This window comes from Salvia splendens, chromosome 6 (genome assembly GCF_004379255.2).
Source record: "Salvia splendens isolate huo1 chromosome 6, SspV2, whole genome shotgun sequence".
Taxonomy (NCBI): domain Eukaryota; kingdom Viridiplantae; phylum Streptophyta; class Magnoliopsida; order Lamiales; family Lamiaceae; genus Salvia; species Salvia splendens.
In genome coordinates, this window is record NC_056037.1 from 2846403 (window position 1) to 2869375 (window position 22973).

Here is a 22973-nt window from a genome sequence, read left to right on the forward strand (position 1 = left end):
CATTAAATTCATACACTAATAAACATTTTTAAAAACTTAGCAAAAAGACCCAAGCAAATAAAAAATAAATAAACATAAAACTGTGAATTCGATAAATTCAAAATTTATTCTAATAAATATGAGACGATATATTTTCTGGAGTAATAGAGAAGCATCTTACAGAAAATGTTCACACCGATACAAAGCAAGAAAGCATTGGAGTATCAAACTATGTTTATAGAAGTGTATAAACGATCCATTACCTATCTTATACCCCCAACTCAAACAAAAAACTCAGAAACAAACAGAAAGGGAAGAAGATTGATTTTCAAGTAGTTAACAATACTACAACAACTATTGGAGGCGTGGACGGAGCAGCTGCAGTCATGCATATCAACCCTCCTCGGCTTTCCACGATTCCAACGGGGGTGTGTCTGCATCTTTCCATGTGCGAACCATGGCTATGTACCTATCTCCTTTGACATTCTCAGCCAAAGAAGAGAGAAGGGTCATCTCTTCTGGAGTTAGTTTCACAGAGAGCGCTCCTATATTGTCGTTGAAATTGTCGATCTTGGTGGTGCCCGGTATAGGAACCACATCATCTCCTTGGTGATGAACCCAAGCCAACGCCAATTGGGATGGGCTGCAACCTTTACTTGTAGCCATTTAACATATCTTTTCGTATATGATCTTGTTGCTTTCAAGATTTTTACCCTGGCACCTCGGGAAAAAGGTCTAGCAAATGCAACAGAAATTCAGCAATATACATCTCTGTTTTACCTGCATGTAGGAATCAAATCTTCTTCCACGTATCTTGACCACAATGACCATTCGATTTGAAGGGCGGTTATTGGATGAACAGCATGAGCCCTTCTAATTGTTGAAGCAGATGCCTCTGAGAGTCCAATGTATTTTATTTTCCCTTCTTCAACCAATTTCTTGAGTTCCCCCATCTACGGAATCATGAACCACATTCATCATTAGGAACAAGGCAAGAAATATCGTGTGCATATGAAGAAACAGATACTCCACTATTTGTCTTTTTAAATTATTTGCGATGCATGGCTTTATACAATTATCAGAATTCGCGTCTCAGACATAAGCAATTTGTATATCAAATACATCAAACTATAGGTTTCACAGGCATTGAACAAAGTTTGTTTCTCCAAAAATTAACAGGAAAACAAACCACCATTCACACTGCATATCTATAAAAACACAGTAAAAGAGGCAGAAATACCACTCTTTTCAAGTAAAAAACGAATGTATCTTCAAGAGAGTACTCACAGTGACTTCTATCGGCACACGCGTGTCAATCTGATGAACATAATAGAGATCAATGCAATCCACATCAAGACGCTTCAAGCTCGACTCACATATGCTGGATCACCACGTGCCTCACTCTTCCCGTCCCGGTATATTATCCCAAACTTAGTAGCAAGTTGCACCTTTTCCCTCACTCCCCCTTTCAAAGCCTGCAACAGCTCCGAAACATCAAATCCGGGAACATCGCAGCTCATTCAACACTAAACTCTACACACACACACACATGGTCCATGTAAATGTTTCAGCTTCAACTGGAATAATCTGTAAATATAACATAAACGATGAAAGAAAAATGGAAATTAACAGCATGATTATGAGTTTGAGTAACAACTCATAGATGAAAGAAAAATGCTTGATAAGAAAGTAGAATCAAATTAAAGTGATTAACATGCTATGAAATCATATTGAACATGAGAGAGCAAGTAAATCAAAATCATCCATGGCAAGTAAAAGCAACACAGAAAAATCAAACTTTTCCGATGAGGATCTCGTTGGTGTGGGGACCGTAAAAGTCGGAGGTGTCGAGAAAGGTGACGCCGGATTGGATGGCGTGGTGGATAAGCTTGATCATATCAGGGTCGGGCTTGGGCAGGCCGTAGAAAGCCGACATACCCATGCATCCAAGCCATTGTTTGGAGACCTCAAGGCCCTGCGATCCGAGCTTCATCTTCGGTCCCATTTTGAAGTGGATTAAGAATTCGTGGTGACCTTAAAATAGAAGGTGAATGGGAAGAGCAAGTGCGTCATCGATGCCGTAAACGATTTTGACATTTTGTCTTCCTCCTTTTCTTCTTCCATGATTATTCTTCAATCAACACTTCTCTAACGTGTCGACTTATCTAATGAATTATTTCAGCCGCCTTTCTCAGCAGCACGACACAGTGAAAACATATTTCCACACTATCAACTTCCAAATTTCACGTCAATCCAATTTTTTCATCGTCATGTTGATGGTTGGGCGAATTTTTGATGGTAGTAAATGCAGGTAATGAATATAGATCACGACACAAGGAATTACGTGGTTCGATTTACTGAAGTAAATCTACGTCCACGGGAAGAAAGGAGGGCAAGATTGTATTGCTTGATCTGGTTTTCCAGCTTACAAATACAGACTTGCTATATGATATTTTATGTCTCGAGAGCCCCCTTCTATCTGATCTAAGTTCTATTTATACATTGAACTAAGATCGTGGCTTGCATCACCACTAACTAGGTCGTGGCTTGCATCACCACTAACTAGGTAGTGGATGTCGTGGAGGTCATGAGATCCTGCATGGGTCCACTATCTCTTTGTTTGGTCCGCTATCCTGCATGAGTTGACACCACTAAATAGATCGTGTAGTGGAGGTCGTGGAGGTTCTGCATGAGTCCACTATCTCCCAGTTCGGTCGAATACTGAGACCGAACTTCTGAACTATTGCCGAGCAGCTTTTGCCGATCTGAGAGTAGAGCTTGATTGGTCGGCTTTTACCGAGTTGTAGGCTGGGGCCGAACTCTTTGGTAATGCCGAACTGATTGGTTGGCTTTTACCGAGCTGTAGGCTGGGGCCGAACTCTTTGGTAATGCCGAACTGATACTCTTCCTTGGGTTTTGGGCTGATGGGCCGTCACTGCTATTGGGCTTGTTTAGTACGTACCCCATCACTACCCCCCCCCGAAAAGCGAAGTGAATCACTTCGGCGAAGCGAGTCACTTCGGCATTCTGGATAAAGGTACGGGGGAGGCTGACGTCAGGGGACGTGCCTTGCGCGTGACTGCATTAAATGCGACAGTAAAATCCGGCCGTTGAATCCTGAAAAGGTGGGATTCGAAACGGTGCGATGATTTTGAAATCTTCTCCGAATCTGATAAATACGTCCTTTCTTCATCATTTGAACACTTTTGCTATTGCTTCTTCTGCCTTCTCTCTCTTTTGCGCAAAAATTTCCTTCCACTTTCAAGAATTTCTTCAGAATTTCTTCAGACTTTCAAAGAGTAAGAACCATGTCTTCTTCTTCTTCTTCTGAGTCAGGTAGCGGTAGGAAAGGGGGTAAGGGGTCTTCTAGCCGGAAAGAATCCGGGGAGAAGACCGTAGAGTATTTTCACAGCATCTTGAGTAAGGATACTGTGATATCCTTACACGAAAAATATTTTTTTCCTGGGGGGAAGGTTGCGATTCCCGACGACCTTCATAGGGCTGACTCGCCGCCGGAGGGTTACGCCACCGTTTATGAAGCCGGCTTGGAATGCGGGCTTCGTTTCCCTCTTCCCCCTGCCTTTGTAGAGCTGCTAGATTTTTTTCAACTCCCTTTAGGTCAGGTGACTCCGAACTCTTGGAGGCACTTATCGGCCTTTGCTGCCGAACTGCGTAGGCTAGACAAGGATCTGTCTCTGAGGGCAATCCTTAATTTTTTCCAGTTTAAGAGAAAAGGATCTTGGTTTTACTTGATCCCTTTACAGCCTTTTAGGGCCTTCTGCAAAACCAAGTGGCCAAAGTGGCAACATCGCTTCTTTTTTTATAATAGGACAGCGGCTCCGGGCTTTCCCTGGAGAGGGCCGAAGTCCGTGATTCCTCATCCTCGGTTAGAACCGTTGGACGAGCTCGAGGGCGAGCTCAATAAGATTCCTATGATTAGGAAGCAGTACCTGGAGTCTGAGCTCGTCAAGGGCGACTTCGTGTTCGACTCCTCGTCTTCGGATGAAGAGACCGAGGGTGAGGAATTCTTTTTTGTGCCTTACTGCTTTTGTGGCGAAAATTAACTTTGCTTTCTTGCTTTTTGGCAGTGTACATGCTGAATAAGATTAGCCGCAAATCCTCCGAGCTTAAGGAGCCGGAGAAACAGAAGGCTACCAGCTCGGCGCCTGATGCCGAGAAGAATCCGAAGAGGCAGAAGACCTCTTCTTCGGATCCAAAAAAGCCGGAGTCCACTTCGGCAAAGGGGAAGGGGAAGACCCAGAAGCCCCCAAGAGCGCCAGAGAAAGACGTGGTCTTGGCGCCTCCTTCGGAACATATCTGTGAGCCATTTTTATGGCCCACGGACTTCGCCGAGGTGAATTCTCTTCTTGATTTTCTGGCCTTGCTTTTTTTCCTATATTTTTTGTGGCCCCTCGGTTGACTTTTTCCTTTTTCCATTTTCAGAGGAACGATATGCTCTCCAAGCTCGTCGCCGTTGAACTCTCCAAAGCGTCCAACGATTATGCTGAGATGCAGAGGAAGTTGGCGGCTGCTCGTCACCAGGCCGAACAGGCTAAGGCAGACTTTGAGAAGGCCAGAGCTGCTAGGATCTCGGCCCAGGATGAAGCCCAGTTTGCCAAAAATCAGCTCGTCATCCAGCGAGAGCAGACGAAACGGAGGGATGCTGCCGCCGTGGTTGCCCAAGGGGAGGTTCTCCGTGCTTTCGCGGAGAAACTCTTTCTGAGCAATCAATTTTCGGCCTTTGTCGGTGATCTGCTGAAACTGATGACCGATAATGCCGAGCAGGGGCCCGAAGTCGTTCTGCCGCTGTACGGCCGAGAGATAGCAGCTCGTCTCCAGAGTCTGCCGCTCCTTGAGGAGCTTGCTTCGTCCTCGGTCCTGCTTTCTGCTGACCGAGTTCGTAGTTGCCGAGCTGACCGGGACGAGAATATGGAGGCTATCTTTGCCTCCTTAGGGCCAGTTTCACCCGCTCCAATTTTCCACGGAGAGGGTGAGAGCGAGCAGCTTGATCTGCAGACCGGAGACAGGCAGGCCGAGCAAGAGGTGCTGCTGATCGGTGATGGGGGCACCGAGCAGGCTGGGGGGAGCAAGGAGGCCGAGGCTGAAGCTGAGGCAGACAAGGAGAAGGAAGCTGAACTTCACCGAGGAGCCGGAGACGAAGCTGGCGGAGTATGATTTCGTCTCCCTTCTCTTAGTTTAGTTTCTTCCTTTTTGTAAAATGGCCTTGAAGCCCGCCTTGTGTAAAAATTTTTTCTTATGAATGAAAAAATTCTTCTTTCTGCACTTGTGTCTTCGTATAGCTTTTCGTACTCTCTTTTACTCCTGTTGTGGTTTACTACTTGCTCAGCAAACTGAAATGCCGAACTGACATAGGCTGCTTTGTATTCTTAACTCTTAAGGAGCTGGAGGTACTTCACTGGAAGCGGCTGTACTCTTCCGCTTTAGACGAAGCTGAGAAAAAAGCCATAGCTGACCAGATGAAGAATGACGAACTCTTGGCTTGTTTAGTGAAGCTGGAGGCCGACAATAAGGACTTAGAGTCCGAAAAGAAAGATCTGGAGGCCGAGCTGAACACTGCCGTCGCTGAGAGGACTGCGTATGAGGATTTCATCTGCAGGCGCGGGGGAATGACCATCTCTGAAGTTCAGGAACGAGTTGACGAACTGTGGGAGGAATATCACGTACTCCGGAGGAACAATGCGCTGGAGAGCTCGGCTTGCCAACAAGTCGTGACATCATTGCGGCGCTGGGCTTCTCGGTACGACCTCATTCTTTCCCGGCGTCCCTCAATCGAGAGATTCCTTAGGCATTTCCCGCCAACAGATGGTCGCACTCCAGCTCAAACCCCTGATTCACTTGCTCAAAACCCTACTCCAAGTCAGCAACGAACTCAGGAACAGCCGGAAACGTCAAGACGAGAACGGACTCAGGAGCAACCGGAAACGTCAAGACAAGGACGGACTGAAGTTCGTAGAGGAGCTGTGATTATGAGTGAGCAAGATCAACAAATGCTTCGTGAAGAGATTCTTCGCCGCCGAGGTGCTAGAGCTTCCCGGGCTCAGGGAAGAGGCGGTAGGTCGATCAGAGCATCTCGTCGACCTGCTTATTCTTCAGCTGCCGAGAACGCCCGAACTCGGCTTCACGAGGATTTTGTGAATAGATGGCTCAACTTTAGCAACCAGGGACAGTAGAATAGTCCTTTGTAATAGCGTAACGCCTTCTCGTAGGGCAGCGGAGTTGTATGCCGAACAAGATTTAATAAATGAAATCTTCATTTCGCTTCTATCACTGCGTATTTACAGCTCAGCGAAAAAATTTCATCGTGCTCGTCCTCGGTCTTATGAAGTAAACTTCTTTGACCGGACTTGGTCCTCGGTCTTATGAAATAAACTTCTTTGACCGGACTCGTCTTTGGTCTTATGAAGTAAACTTCTTTGACCGGACTCGTCTTTGGTCTTATGAAGTAAATTTCTTTGACCGGACTAAGCTTGTGTCCTAATTTGGCGAGTTTTATCGCTCGGATCGGACTTTCCCTTGTCCTAATTTGGCGAGTTTTATCGCGTGGATCGGACTTTCCCTTGTCCTAATTCGGCGAGTTTTATCGCGTGGATCGGACTTTCCCTTGTCCTAATTCGGCGAGTTTTATCGCGTGGATCGGACTTTCCCTTTGTTGCAGTTCGTTTCAGACGGACTGCTTGTTTCTTAAGCTGAATTGTGGTCTTGTATCCTCCTTAGAAGCTTGGACTCACAATCGTTGGCTTATATATGTTCTAAAAAGGGGATCAGCCTTCGAAGAACAAGATACCTCAGTAACATTTGTAAGAGACGACACGCACATAGACAGACAAAACGCACATAGACAAACAAAACGCACATAGACAAACATGAAAAACAAGTAAAAAACAAAGAAAGCACATACCCCTAGGACCGAACTAGACACAAGACTGACTGACCGGACTGTCTCTTACAAATGGAACTTCTTGAGGTTGGAAATGTACCATGTTCGAGGTACTTGTTCTCCTGACATGTGAGTCAATTTGTAAGACCCTTTGCCGAGGACTTCTGACACCCGATATGGACCTTCCCATGTGGGTTCGAGTTTGCCCAGCTTTTCTGCTCGGCTTACTTCGTTGTTTCTCAAGACGAGATCTCCCACTTGAAATTGCAGCTTTTTCACCCTTTGGTTATAATACCGGGCTACTTGCTCCTTGTACTGGGCTGCTTTTATGCAGGCCAATTCTCTTCTTTCTTCGGCCAGATCTAGTTCGGCTCTCAGTCCGTCCTCATTCAGTTCTGCTGAGAAATTAAGAGTTCAGGGACTGGGTATGCCGATCTCAACCGGAATCACGGCTTCAGTGCCGTACACCATCGAGTTCGGCTCCGGTGTGACTTCGGTCATTTCGCCTGCCTCTGACTCCGGCTGCTGTGAATGCTATGCTTGATGGTGCCGATCTGATTGCTCGGCACTTTTAAGCGCAATCTGCAAACACTCTTGCTCTTTTTTGATCACCTCGGATGACCGCTATCTCTCCTTTAGTAGGGAAGGAGTTCGGCGAGGAAGCCTCTGATCGCTATGATCGGGCTTCTTTTTGTCTTCTCTAGATGAGCTGTCTAAAGACCGTTTTAGACGGTCTGCCTCATCGGCACGAGAAAACTGGTCCGCAATGTCCCACATCTCTTGAGCTGTTTGCGGACTGCATTCCACGAGCTTTCTGTAGAGAGCTCCGGGCAGGATTCCATTTTGGAATGCCGAAATGACAAGTAGATCATTGAGATCGTCTACTTGTAGGCATTCCTTGTGGAACCTCGTCATAAAGTCGCTGATCTTTTCGTCGCGACCTTGACGTATAGAAAGCAGCTGAGCCGAAGTTATTCGGGCTTCCGCTTTCTGAAAGAACCTCCTGTGGAAAGCATCCATTAGATCTCGGTAAGATCTAATGCTGCCTTGGGGGAGGCTATCGAACCACCTTCTTGCGTTCCCGATAAGCAGCTCGGGAAACAGCTTGCACATATGGACCTCATTGAGACCCTGGTTCACCATGTTATACTGATAGCGTCCCAGGAAGTCATGAGGATTCACTAACCCGTCATAAGTCATCGACGGAGTTCGGTAGTTCTGTGGCAAGGGAGTTCGGGTGATATCGTCCGAGAACGGAGTCTTCAATGCTCCGTACATGGCGAACCCGACATCTCTTCGGTATGGAGGAGATGGAGTTCTCCTGTGATTCCGGTACCGAGGAGGAACAGGAACATGTCGGGGTTGAGGATTCTTCTTCCTGGAAGACACGGCACTACTGCGGTAGTGACTTTCATGTCTGGATGAGGAGGGAGAATCCACCGTTTTCGTCTCCGGCTTTTGGCCTTTTTGCAGGAAAATTAAGAACTCTTCCTGCTTCTCGGCCAAAAACAACTTGACAGCCTCGTTCAAATTGGGCTGCTGGGAAGACTCGGTGCGATGAGTCTTTGAGCGGCTTGTTCCTTCTCCGTGAGAACTGGAAGTAGATTTCTCCCGAGGCTGTTTTCCAGACCTGCGGGCTGGACTAGCTTCCTCATGGTTATCACGAACGGTATTATGGGTGTTACGTGATCTGGTATGCATTTTTTTGGTGGAAGAGGATCAAAAACTCGCTTTATCACAAATTTGGTTCTCTGGTTCCCACAGACGGCGCCAGTGATGGTTGGGCGAATTTTTGATGGTAGTAAATGCAGGTAATGAATATAGATCACGACACAAGGAATTACGTGGTTCGATTTACTGAAGTAAATCTACGTCCACGGGAAGAAAGGAGGGCAAGATTGTATTGCTTGATCTGGTTTTCCAGCTTACAAATACAAACTTGCTATATGATATTTTATGTCTCGAGAGCCCCCTTCTATCTGATCTAAGTTCTATTTATACATTGAACTAAGATCGTGGCTTGCATCACCACTAACTAGGTCGTGGCTTGCATCACCACTAACTAGGTAGTGGATGTCGTGGAGGTCATGAGATCCTGCATGGGTCCACTATCTCTTTGTTTGGTCCGATATCCTGCATGAGTTGACACCACTAAATAGATCGTGTAGTGGAGGTCGTGGAGGTTCTGCATGAGTCCACTATCTCCCAGTTCGGTCGAATACTGAGACCGAACTTCTGAACTATTGCCGAGCAGCTTTTGCCGATCTGAGAGTAGAGCTTGATTGGTCGGCTTTTACCGAGTTGTAGGCTGGGGCCGAACTCTTTGGTAATGCCGAACTGATTGGTTGGCTTTTACCGAGCTGTAGGCTGGGGCCGAACTCTTTGGTAATGCCGAACTGATACTCTTCCTTGGGTTTTGGGCTGATGGGCCGTCACTGCTATTGGGCTTGTTTAGTACGTACCCCATCACATGTCATCCACCACGCTGATATACTACCGCCAAAAGCCAGTCAAGATAAAATTAAAAACTAGCCTAAAATTCCAATATATTTATCGTTTTAAGTGTAAGATGTTATTTCTAAATTTCATAACAAATTGATTATGAACAATACTAAAATAATTACATGAAAACAAATTTTAATTCAAATTGATTGCTCATAGATATATCTTTGTTTATATTGTATGAAAGGCTTATCTCTAACTATTATTGGGAAAGGCCATGAAAATTTGAAGATATTATGTGATTGTAAAACTAAGAATGAGAAAAATATTTAAAATTTAAAATTATTTTACATAGAAAAATTTTATGTACAAGACTTTGTTTTTGAAAACTTATTGACCCGAATAGCCTGACAAGTTAGCTTGAAACCTGGTGGATTTAGGCCATGTTTGATTGATGGAAAAGTAAAGTTGGCAAGAAAAATGATTCCTGGGAAAATGAATCACATGAATATGATTCCTAATAACTTTACTTTCATGTGTTTGGAAGATATCAAGATCTTAAATTTCATATTTAATTTAATTACCATACTAAAAACATAGTTATTATTATTTTTATTTACAAAAAAGAATAATAATAAAAAGTATTTAATAAATTATTAATTATAAATGACAATAATTATATTATTATATTTATTATTATGATAAATAGTTTAAATATGGATTATTGATCATAATATACAATAATATAATTATAATTATAGTTATATGTAGTATTATAATCAATTATAATAATATAATAATAATATAATAATAATTATTGTTATTATTATATTTATGAATATTATAATTGAATAAATTTTATAATTTAAAATTTCACTACGACTTTATTGATAAATTATAAATTTATAAAATAATAATAATTTATTATTATATGATTTATATTATATAATTATATTTAATTATTTAGTAAATTAATAATTATTATTATGATAACAATTATATATAAATATTATAATAATATAGTTATAATTATGTTAATTTTAATTATAGTTATTTAATATACAAAAATTAAGTGTAATTTATAAGTTTTAAATTATTTTTAAAATATTTTAATTAGTTAATAATAATAATAATAAAACTATATTATTGTGTTAAATATGTAAGAATCCCGATGGGGACCGTAGAGGTCGGAGGTGTCGAGAAAGGTGACGCCGGAGTCGATGGCATGGTGGATAAGCTTGATCATATCGGCGTCTGGCTTGGGCGGGCCGTAAAAGGACGACATACCCATGCATCCGAGGCCTTGCTTCGAGACCTCAAAGCCCTGCGATCCGAGCTTGACTTTCGGCACCATTTTGGCGGAATTGATGAATCCAAGTGTGAAGTGAAGTGGATTGAGAAATGGCGACCTTAAAATAGGTGAATGGCAACCTTAAAATAGACCGTAGTTCTTCGTATGTCTGCTATTAATTATCACCCATTGAGTTATAAGAATATAACAAAAGTTGATGAAAAAAGTTAAGTAAAATACACATTTTAATTTTAAAAATGATTAGTTTTATAATAAAATGTGAGGTGGATGAAGCGTGCAGAAAAGTATTGATAGACAAAGAAAACTTTTTTCTAACGAAATCGATTGACATGATATTAAAATAATATATTGACCGTATATACTCCATTATGCAAGTAATTGACTTTTAATATAATAATTAGCTTGGTTATAAAAGCAATTGACCTACGACCATGTAATATGCCGGACATGTGAGACTCATAACCTATGAATATTTTTTAAAAAAACTCCGAGCATGTGATAAAAAAACAATGTAACATATTTTCGAGCATGGATGTGCTCTGAATATCTCGTAATCAACGAGAAGGATGTATGTTCTCGGATTAGGCGTGCACAGATCGAACCGAACCGTCGGTTCACAAATCGGAACCGGAACCGGCAGCGGCGGCTCGAACCGTCGGACGGTTCGGTTCAGGTTCAAGATTTTGAGAAACCGGAACCGCCTGTTCAAAACCGCCGGTTCGCCGGATCAACAGTTCAAGTAGGTTTTCCGGCTAGGTCCAGCCTTTTCAGGTGTAGTGTTGCAGAAAAGTGGTCAGAAACTGTCAATTTTTCGTCAGAAACCGTGGACTGAACCGTCGGTTCAACCCTAAACCGCCGGTTTAGCCGGTTTTATTATTATTATTATTTATTATTATTATTATTATTATTATTTTAATCTGATTTTTTTCAATTTTTCTCCTATGTTACCCCATTCCCCATCATTTCTACTCATCACATTCTTATGTTGACAAGAATTTCTCATACTCAATTTCAATATGTCTTCTTCTTGTGATGAAGACATGCATCCCCTCCTCCACCTGTACCACAAAACAATAAAAAGTCTAAGTTATCATCAACTATATCTATATTTGTTAAACATTACAAGAAGATCCCAATAGTGTCTAGTAGTGCAGATCCGCTATCTCAAGAGATGACATCAGAGTTTAATGCATGTTATAACTACTGCAACAAAGTCTACAAATTTAATGATGGTGGGGATATCGTACTCTCATCCGTCATATGAAGACAATCACCCGATCAAATATGGGCATGCCCTTACAGCCAACTAGGTAAGTCGGGTAAAAGAACTACATGGGCTTTGATTCCCAATGCAATTGAGCATTGAGGATACATAGGCACCTCAACTTAAAATTTAAATTTAAGTTGAGCTCATGTCCATTTTCTTTTATTTCTTTTTTTCATTTGTTTCAGCTTTAAAAATATGCAAATACAATTCAATAATTTGTATTTATTTAAGAAAGCTTTTGTGATTTGTAATTGTTGTAACTTGTAGTCTCGTTTAAATTTATATCAATAAAATTGCAATTTTCATCGTGATTTTTTGAATTTTATTTACGTACATTTCATAGATAAATAAAGAAGAAAATGCAAAAAAAACCCGGTGGTTTTGAATCGTCGCTAGAACCGGCGATTTTTTGAACCGGAACCGGAATCGCCTAGACCCCTGGCGGGCCGGTTCATGTTCATGATTTTTTTTAAACCGGAACCGACGGTTTTTGAACCGTGTGCATGCCTATCTAGGATTATGCCACTGTTCCGAGCACAGAGGTGCCCCAACAATTCACAGTGTCCGATAAAATGTTGCGAGAACTATGATCATGCTCGAAAAACGGTCTCACAATTTCTCCTGAAAAACGTTGCGAGAACTATGATCATGCTCGAAAAACGGTCTCACAATTTCTCCTGAAAAACGTTGCGAGAACTATGATCATGCTCGAAAAATACACGATATTTCCAATGTTTCAGACTATTCAATTCGTGCTTAGAAAATGCTCGATATTTTGGTTGTTCACTCTAAAAGTTACTTGGAAAATACAGATCTAGACTTTTTGTACTCGGTAAAGTCCGTTCTTTCAGTAGTGTTTAACAACTAGTCGTTTGTTTCTTCTCTACATTATTATTTTTCTTACTTTACTCTCTCTACTTTTATCATTAAATATCATTTTTACAAAACGAGTGACCCTCGCTTATAATGGGACAGAGGGAATAGTACTATAGCTTATTTTGTATGAAATCGATTGATAACTTGTAGTAACAAATTATAAGATCATGAAATTTAAATTTGGTTTTTGGATTATGTATTGGTTATTTTTATCATATTAATATTCTCTAGAAAAAGTAGACACTATCGATGTTAGATATAAGTGGCAGAAAAGTCTTGTGATTAGGCCGGTAAATTCGAGTACCCGCGGATATCCAAACCCGAAAATTCGGGTACCCGAACTCGAAATTTCAAAAATATCATACTCAATACCTGACCCGTATGTCAATTCGGGTACCCTAATACCCGATGCGGGTACCCGAACCCAACTAATCGGGTACCCATAAACCTGAAATTATTATATTTTAAATTTATTCTTTTATATAAATTATATTGTGATGAGAATAGCAATTATTAAAAATAACACAATACTACTATTTATTGACTATTATTAAAAGTCTAAACTTCAATTTTAAATTTCTAATGTTTTAGCTTCCTCTAGATTATGATTCCATGACTATATATATAAAATAGATATTAGACAAATAGACACTACTTAATTTTAAAATAAAGAAAATTTTGGCATAAATTGAAACCTAAAAAAGATTAAAATAATTTTTTAAAGACATTAAATGAACATGTAAATAAAATGGAGAAAGCATAACTAATCGGGTTTACCCTAGATTTACCCTACGGGCCATAGGCCCTATACTAAAAAAAAATATTTATCACAAATACATAATTAATCGGGTTTAATTAGATATTAGTCGGGTACCCTAATACTGGTTTCGGGTACCCTAAACCCGAAAAATCCTAACATTAACTACCCAAACTCGTACCCAAACCCATAATTTCGGGTATTGGATCGGGGTCGGGTATACCCGGCGGATTAAATTTGCAGGCCTACTCGCGATTCACTGCAGGCAGATTAAATTTGCAGGCCTACTCGTGATTCACTGCAGGATATGGTGTTTTCGTGTTTCCAGCAACCGGTATTAACTAATCAAAAGGATGAAAACGTGCATATTAATAAGTGGACGACATCAATTTCCGAGAAAAATCTAAATTGAAGACAGATTTAATTGAGAGTAGTAAAATTAAAAGAACGAGAAAAGAGCAAGATCATGTTCCACCTACTACACGAAACCAGGTTTGCACCAACTACACGATACCAGGTTTCCACCTACTACACCGACGACACAAAACCATAACTTGGTTAATTAGTCATGATTCCTGTGTAAATATGTATCCAACCTAGAAGAGGAAAACAATTTTCTTGTAATTATAAATAAAGTAAATACTCCACGTTTTCAATGGAAAAGCATACCCGCTTCCTCTATTCCATAGAAATATGTCATATAGAATTTACACGAGTTTTACTGCGTAATTGATAAAGTAAGAGATAATGAGAAAAAAATAATTGAAATTATTCAGTAGAGGGTATGACCCATAAATGATAAAGTAATAAAGGAAAAAAAATTTTCATAAATAGATATGGACTTTTTATATGAGGCAAAAAAAATATGATCTATTTTTATTGTTTAGAGGGAGTATATATATACAGGGGAGCGTTATTCTCCTATTCATCCCTTAGATCCTTTATTCTTCTTAATATGGGCCGTTAGATCTCATTCATTAACGGTCCAGATGATCTACATTATTACACTATAATGGTGCATTATTAGTCGGTGTGCATTATTCAACTGAAAATCTGCATTATTACGCTATAATGGTGCATTATTAGTCGGTGTGCATTATTCAACTGAAAATCTGCATTATTAAATGACACGTGGCATCAATCTAACCGTCGGATGACAAAATCGTGGGGCTGAGATCAAGAAGGAAAAATGAGGAAATATACAAAAAGGAAATGAATACATCCATATATATATATATATATATATATATATATATGGATGTATTCATTTCCTTTTCCTATATTTCCTCCTTTTTCCTTCTTAATATCAGCCATTAGATTAGAGAAATGGACGGTCAAGATCAACATTGGGTAATTAATCCCGTGTTGCATTATTTGTCATATTTTGTGCATTATGAGGGTACAATAGTAATCTAATAATGGCTGGAAACCGCTACGAATAATGCATCACATGGTCACGAGTAAGACATATAATTGTCTATATAATGCACAATATGTGAACTGCAATGCATACGAACAAGATGTGTTGTGTTATGATGTTTGACACACGTTTCTTGTTTCCCCTAAGGGTTTAATAAGCTTAGGGGCTAGGGTATAGTACGTAGACATGTATGTAATCTTCACATGGTAACGAGTAATGGATATATTTGACTATATAATGCACAATTTGTGAACTGCAATGCATACGAACAAGATGTGCTGTGTTATGATGTTTGACACACGTTTCTTGTTTCCCCTAAGGGTTTAATAAGCTTAGGGGCTAGGGTATAGTACGTACGCATTAATAACAAATTATAAAACGATACGAATAATTCACCAAATTGTCACGAGTAATGGATGTTATTAACTATATAATGCACAATATGTGAACTGCAATGCATACGAATAAAATGTACCATGTTATGATGTTTGACACACGTTTCTTGTTTCCCCTAAGGGTTTAATAAGCTTAGGGGCTAGGGTATAGTACGTAGACCATGTGGTGCATTATTCGTGTATATATATACATATATATATATATATATATATATATATATATATATATATATATATATATATATATGGGAGTGATCAATTGCTAACCCACTCTCTAGTTACTAACTACAACTAATTTCAGACCGTAAGATTTTAGAAATCTAGTTGTCTAAAATTTGTCACATGTAATTTTTATTTTATTAATTAAATAAAAAAATATTATAAAAAACTATAAAATTAGGACTATAAAAAACATTTTATAAATAGATATGGACTATTTATATGAGGCAAAAAAAATATGATCTATTTTTATTGTTTAGAGGGAGTATATATATATATATATAGGGGAGTGATCAATTGCTAACCCACTCTCTAGTTACTAACTACAACTAATTTCAGACCGTAAGATTTTAGAAATCTAGTTGTCTAAAATTTGTCACATGTAATTTTCATTTTATTAATTAAATAAAAAAATATTATAAAAACTATAAAATTAGGGTTTTGGATGAAAATATCAATATAGTGTTTTGAAAATATCAACACAATGCTTTGAAAATGTCAACACATTGCTTATGTCAATACATTGCTTTAAGAATGACATTCTACATGTATTATATTGACATATTTTATATACTATGTTGACATTTGTTGTTGTACGAAAAAATTGAAAATTTCTAGAAAAATTTCAAATTTTGACATCGGAACATATACAAGTGAGATCTCGTTAGAATCCTTAAGAAATTATCTTTAATTTTGATATATGTTGTGCGAAAAAATAATTTAAATCAAGAAAGTTATATGTGTTTTAAAGTTCTGTACTATTTTTCAAAAGTTAGAGCATCCTCATCTGCTCTTGCAAAAGAGCATGGATGTTGGCCTGGACCCACATTTATTAATTTTTTCTCCATGCTCTTCCCTAAGAGCATAACACCCACACTCATGCTCTTCCGCAAGAACATGCTTAAGGGTCACACCATTCCATTATTTAATTTAAATACTTCAATTACTAAAAACACTTCTACAGTATAAAAATACATTAAAAATACTCGAACTGCTGTTACAAATTAAAAAAATTACATAAATAAATCCTAAAAATAAAAATTACATACTTAAAATCCTAAAAAATACAAATTACATACTTAAAATCCTAAAAAATACAAATTACATATTTAAAATCCTAAAAAATAAAAATTACATAATTAAAATCCTAAAAATTAAAAATTACATTATTAAAATCCTACAAATTAAATATTACATAATTAAAAATACCCCCATGGAAGACTATTCTATCTCAATGTTTGTCGGAGACCTCGTATCATTGCCCTGTGTGCACCTAGTTGCTTGGGGGTCATCCGAGACGTATCGGCCAAATTGAGTTGAGCCAAAAGGGTCCACAACGAGTTGGTGGGGGGTTGAGGTGGCACAAAGGGAGCGGGAGCGGGAGCTGGCCGTCGCCTGTTTCCTTCCTTGCGGTCGGCATCGGGAACTGCTCGGGCTGGCGTCGGGGTTACCTAAGTTAGCTTCGGCAAGCTGGCTAGCCACCTCATCCTCTCCGGTGTTGGACAGGGCTAACGACCTTGACCGTTTGCTGGAGGAGCTGGAGGAGGATGATAAGTCTCCCCTATACTTGGATGGGTACACACCTTCTGCCAAGCGTTGAGGAAATTGAATGGTTTGTAATGAAAAGAATGGTAGGTCGACATGGTGGCACTGATGATGTCGAGCTCTCTCTTGCCGCTCCCCACTGACATCTGTTCCTAGAGGTAATACCCCTGGAACTTTTGGATTTCGTCGTTTGCTCTGAAGATGGCATTGCGCACCATACTCTCATTGCGCTTGATGGTTCCATTCGATCAGGTGGCATTGTACCGGCGAGAGACGCGGAACCAAAACCTATCCCCGGTTTGGTTTGTGACGATTTCTGAATCTTTGGAGATTTTAAATAGGCTTTGAACATCTTCTCCATCTCAGGAGGAGTGTACGGGGTGCGGACGTGAGGGTCACAGGCCACGACTGTGAGTAAGAACACTACGAGGAAGAAGAGGAGAAGCGTTGGGGTTGTCCTTCGGAGTTTGAGAGTCGCCGCTTCCTCGCGATCCTTGTTCGGGTGCCCACCCGTATCGCCCATCGGGGGCATCTTGCTCGTGTTGAGAACCTTGGGTTTGAGGAGGGGGCGAGAATTCCATATCCGGATGAGGGAATGGTGTTGGGCCGAACTATTCGCGGTTTCATCCACGGGAGTCAGAGGGGTGATTGCCGGAGCCGGACATTTTTTTTGCAAGAATGAAAGATTGAGAATTGATGAGAGAATTTAGATGAGAATTGTGTAGTGTGGTGGGAAATTTTTTGTGTGGAAATGAGGGTATTTATAGATGAAAATGTGAATTTTGGGGAAGAAAATTGAAAAATAAATTAAAAGTGGTGAGAAAACGAATATAATTTATTGGGAAGTGGAAAAATATTTTTTTTATTTAAAAATAATTTTTTAATTAAATTCGAATCTAAAAAAAAAGAAAACCACCTTAATAGTCCCTTATCTTGTCGAAAAATGCATCAATGATCCTTGGAAAAATATATCCTTTTTGGTCCCTAAAAATTACATTTTTGGTACCTATGGGTCTTTTATACCCCTCTACATTTGAAAAATCCCCTATATGCCATGCAGGGCATTTTTGGTCTTTGAAAAATCACAGTTTTGGTATCTCTTCAATCTTGCAATTTTTTTGGACATATATAAAAGCCCCTTTTTCGGGTAAAAAAAAATTACATTTCTAATACTAGTTAATTTAATGTTTTTACAACATAAATATTTTCTTTTGAATTATAATTCCCATAAATGTTTTCAATAATTACTTGAATAACGTATAACTCGAGCTTTATAATAAAAAGTTACTTTATTTTACTTTAATAAATTTATTAAAATGTTACTTGCAAGAGTTCGCTTTAATTTACGCTAGATATAATTTCACTCAAATTTTAACTGTTATACTTAAAATATATTTTTTCACTATACTATATTTTAATTAACGTAATTAAAATATTTATTTTTAACTTATATATAGTAACATTTAAATATTTAAGTAACATTTTTTAAGTAAAAAATTACTATAGTTCATTATAATATTTTTCCTTCTCAAATGTAAAACATTACTATAGTTCATTATAATATTTTAATTAACGTAATTTAAATATTTATTTTTCATATAATTATAGTACTAACATTTAAATATTTAATTAAAATTTTTAAGTAAAAATAAATCCCACGTGCAAAAAGTAAAAGAATTTTCTAAAATTCACTTTAATATTTTTATTAAAAGAAATTACTATTAGATTTATTTTTTTCGTATAGATTGATTTTATAATGAATAATGTTTAATTTTAAAAATAAATAAAGTATAATTAAATTATTTTAAGTTGTATTTATTTTTAATCATATGATAACAACAAACTATATTAACAAAAATTACAAAAATAGTATACTAGTATTTAAGGTCCAAAATGCCCTTAAACATTAAAAATTCATATTTTTGGTACCTGGGGTTATTTTAGTCTTATCGTAACAAAAATGCTATAAAATTTCTTTGATGACCATTTATGCATTTTTTGACAAGATCAGGGACTATTAGTGTAGTTCACTCTAAAAAAATAGAAAATGTCATCGGCTAAGCCGGTGGCTAATGGAGTGCTGCCACGTCAATGCAATGCTCGACATCAATAATATGCTCAAGATGGAATGTAATTAGGATTTACTTAGAATAAGATTGAGATGCTTGTAATTCTTCTTCTTTTGTAGTTTGATGTTCTTGTCAAGATGGCAGCAATTGTTTGCTTCTATCTTGAGGGAGGCTATTAGAATGGGAAAATAAAATGTAATTAGGATTTAGTTTAGCATTTATTCTCAGCATATATATAAGGCAATGTATTGTATTATGTAGTCAACTCTTTCACAATGTAGTCAATAAAAATATTTTCACTCTTTTCTCCCCCCTCTCTTAGTCTTACGGTTTCTTCAATCTACCATGACAGTTTCTTCATTTTTCCTCAATAGTTTTTCTATGTATTTTGATTCTCCAAACTTCACACCCACCTTTCTCAGCTGCGCGACACACTTAGACTACGTGTCCATCCAATCCCTTTCAAAATCATCGAGTATCATATACGGATATACCCGATACCGCAATATCGAATAGTAGATCAGATTCAGGTATTTATATTTTGGAAAAATCTAGTATCGGATGATACTCAATTACCTAATTTCATAATTTAATGACTCCTCCCGTCGCTTAAGAGTCTGTCAAATATTGCGATTTTATTCTCACGTAAAATTTGTCACATTTTGTATTTATTATTTTTGGCTATAGACCTCATATTTTACTCACTCATTCCATATCACATCACATTTTATTACCATAAGATTAGAATCTAAATTTCACTAACTTTTAAATCTATTTTTCATTATACTTTCATTTCTTTGTTAATTGAGTTGCTTATTTTCGATATTGAAATTGTAAAAAAAATGTTTATCATGTTAAGTGGAAGAAGAATAAAATAACTAAGAATAAAATAAGTGTACGGAGTGTTATTTTTCGCCAAAATAAAAATTATTCAATTATTTTAGAATTTTATAAAATAAAAAAAATATTTTAACTATAAAAAATGTAGTATTTTTAATTTCATGTTGGGTCAAAGTGTTGTAAAGTAGTATACGGCATGGAGACATTCCTATTACAAATTTCCAGTTAGGTTAGGTATTCTAATTTTTTTTTAGACTAAAGTCCACTATTGGTCTCCTACATTTGCCGTAAAATTCTTTCTGTTCCCATATACTCCCCCCGTCCCATAAAAATATGGACGGATGAGATGACACGAGAATTAAGATAAAATTAGTAAAGTAAGAGAGAGTATATACACTCCCTCCGTCCCACGTTACTTGAAGAGTATATATCAAACTATGTTGGAAGCATTATTCAAATAGGCCATTACCTCTCACAAACAAACAACAAGGGAAGAAGGATAGATTTTCATGTAGTTAACAAATACTACTACAAGAACTATTGGAGGCATGGAAGGAGCAGGTGCAGTCATACATAGCCATGTGCGAACCATGGCTATGTACCTATCTCCTTTGACATTCTCAGCCAAAGAAGATAGAAGGGTCATCTCTTCTGGAGATAATTTGACAGATAGTGCTCCTATATTGTCATTAAAATTTTCGATATTGGTAGTGCCCGGTATAGGGACCACATCATCCCCTTGGTGATGAACCTAAGCCAACGCCAATTGGGATGGGCTGCAACCTTTACTTGTAGCCATTTCACAAATCTTTTTGTATAAGAACTTGTTGCTTTCAAGATTTTCACCCTGGAACCTCGGAAAATAGGCGGTCTAGCAAATGAAGCATTATTTTAGACATCATCCTTGTTTTTTTGGGGGGGGAGATTCGGGATACATATCATATCATGAACAATCACTAACCTTGCGAACATCACCCTCTGATGCCTCCTCTAGAAACTTGGGACCTACTGAAAGGAAGCCGCGTCCAAGTGGACTATATGGGACAATTCCTATACCAAGTTCTCTGAAAATTACAAGACAAACCTATTGTTTTTTCTCTTCAGAACATCATAATTCAGCACAATGTATCCCTCTTACCTGCATGTAGGAATCAATTCCTCTTCCACATCTCTTGAAAACAATGACCATTCGATTTGAAGGGCAGTTATTGGATGGACAGCGTGAGCCCTTCTAATTGTTGAAGCAGATGCCTCTTAGAGTCCAATGTATTTTATCTTTCCTTCTTCAACCAATTTCTTGAGTTCCCCCATCTACGAAATCATGAGCAACATTCAGCATCAGGAACAAGGCAAGAAAAATTGAATCACAGCCATGACTTTATACTGCACAAATTATTTCTGTTCCAAATACAATTGTCATAATTCATGTCTCAGACATAAGCAATTTGTCTATCAGTGCATCAAATTATACTATGTTTTACCGGCATTGAACCAAGTTTTCTTCTTCAAATATTAACAGGAAAAGAAACCACCAGAGGCACTGAAATTGAAATACAGTAAAAGAGGCAGAATTATCCATTCTTTTCAAGTATATGCTGCTAAAAAAGGGAGTACTCACAGTGACTTCTATGGGCACACGGGTGTCAATCCGATGAACATAATAGAGATTAATGCAGTCCATATCAAGACGCTTCAAGCTTGCTTCACATGATGACCTCACATATGCTAGGTCACCACAAATCTCACCTTTCCCATCCCGGAATATTATCCCAAACTTAGTAGCAAGCTGCACTTTCTCCCTCGCCACCCCTTTCAAAGCCTGCAACAACTCCGGAACATCAGATCCAGTAACATCGCAACTCAATCAAGCATTCAACACTAAACTCCAAACAAACACCCATGATCCATGCAATGTTTCAGCTTCAACTGGAAAAATCTGTGAACATAACATATAAAGGAGAATGATAGACCCCAACCAATCAACTCTTTATATGTACAAATAGTCAATCTTAAAAGTTTCCATCCAATCAAAAATTGAAACATACATATGGAAATTAAGAGCATGATACTAACAAATCAGTACTAACAGTATAGCACAAATTATCAAACGGACAGAACATAAACATTTCAGCCTCTCTGATATGAAAGTAGAAACAGATTAACATTACAGAGCAACTAAATCTAATTTATCCATCTCTTTTCTGGCAAGTTAGGGCAAAAGCCCTAAAATCTAATCGAATTAAACAGAGATCGAGAAACGCTGACTTTTCCGATGAGGATCTCGTTGGTGTGGGGACCGTAGAGGTCGGAGGTGTCGAGAAAGGTGACGCCGGATGAGCTTGATCATATCGGCGTCGGGCTTGGGAAGGCCGTAAAAGGCGGACATACTCATGCATCCGAGGCCTTGCTTGGAGACCTCAAAGCCCTGCGATCCGAGCTTGATTTTGGGGACGTTGGGTGATAAATCGAAGTGAAGTGAAGTGGATTGAGAAATAGCGACGTTAAAATAGGGGACAAGTGCGTCATCGCTGCCGTAAACGATTGTATCGCCACGCACCTCAAATCTTCCTCCTCCACTCCTTCTTCAAGGATTATTCAACATATATCAACGTCAGTTGACTTATGACTCATCGAAAGTAATTTTGTGGGCCCCTGCCTTTCTCAGCTACGCGACACACAGCAACGTACTTCACAAACGTAGACTTATTACATTCTCCCATATCTAAAATATTGTCTCCATCCAATCCCAAAATTATCGGATATCGTAGTATATTTATTACTCCCTTTGTCTCTGAAAGTCTTGTCATATATTGTTATTTCATTCGTTACGAAAATTTTGTCACATTTCATGTTTTTATTTTTATTATAAATTTATAATTTCCACATTTAATTAACTCATTCTATATCATATTTTATTATTAAAATATTATAATCAATATTTCACCACCTTTTTA

The 22973-nt window shown here is 38.4% G+C and overlaps 2 pseudogenes; both read right to left on the reverse strand.

Moving 5' to 3' along the window:
- Nucleotides 1-118: 118 nt before the first annotated feature.
- LOC121806456 lies at nucleotides 119-2049 on the reverse strand (annotated as a pseudogene).
- Nucleotides 2050-20377: 18328 nt separating this feature from the next.
- Nucleotides 20378-22739, reverse strand: LOC121807924 (annotated as a pseudogene).
- Nucleotides 22740-22973: the final 234 nt, after the last annotated feature.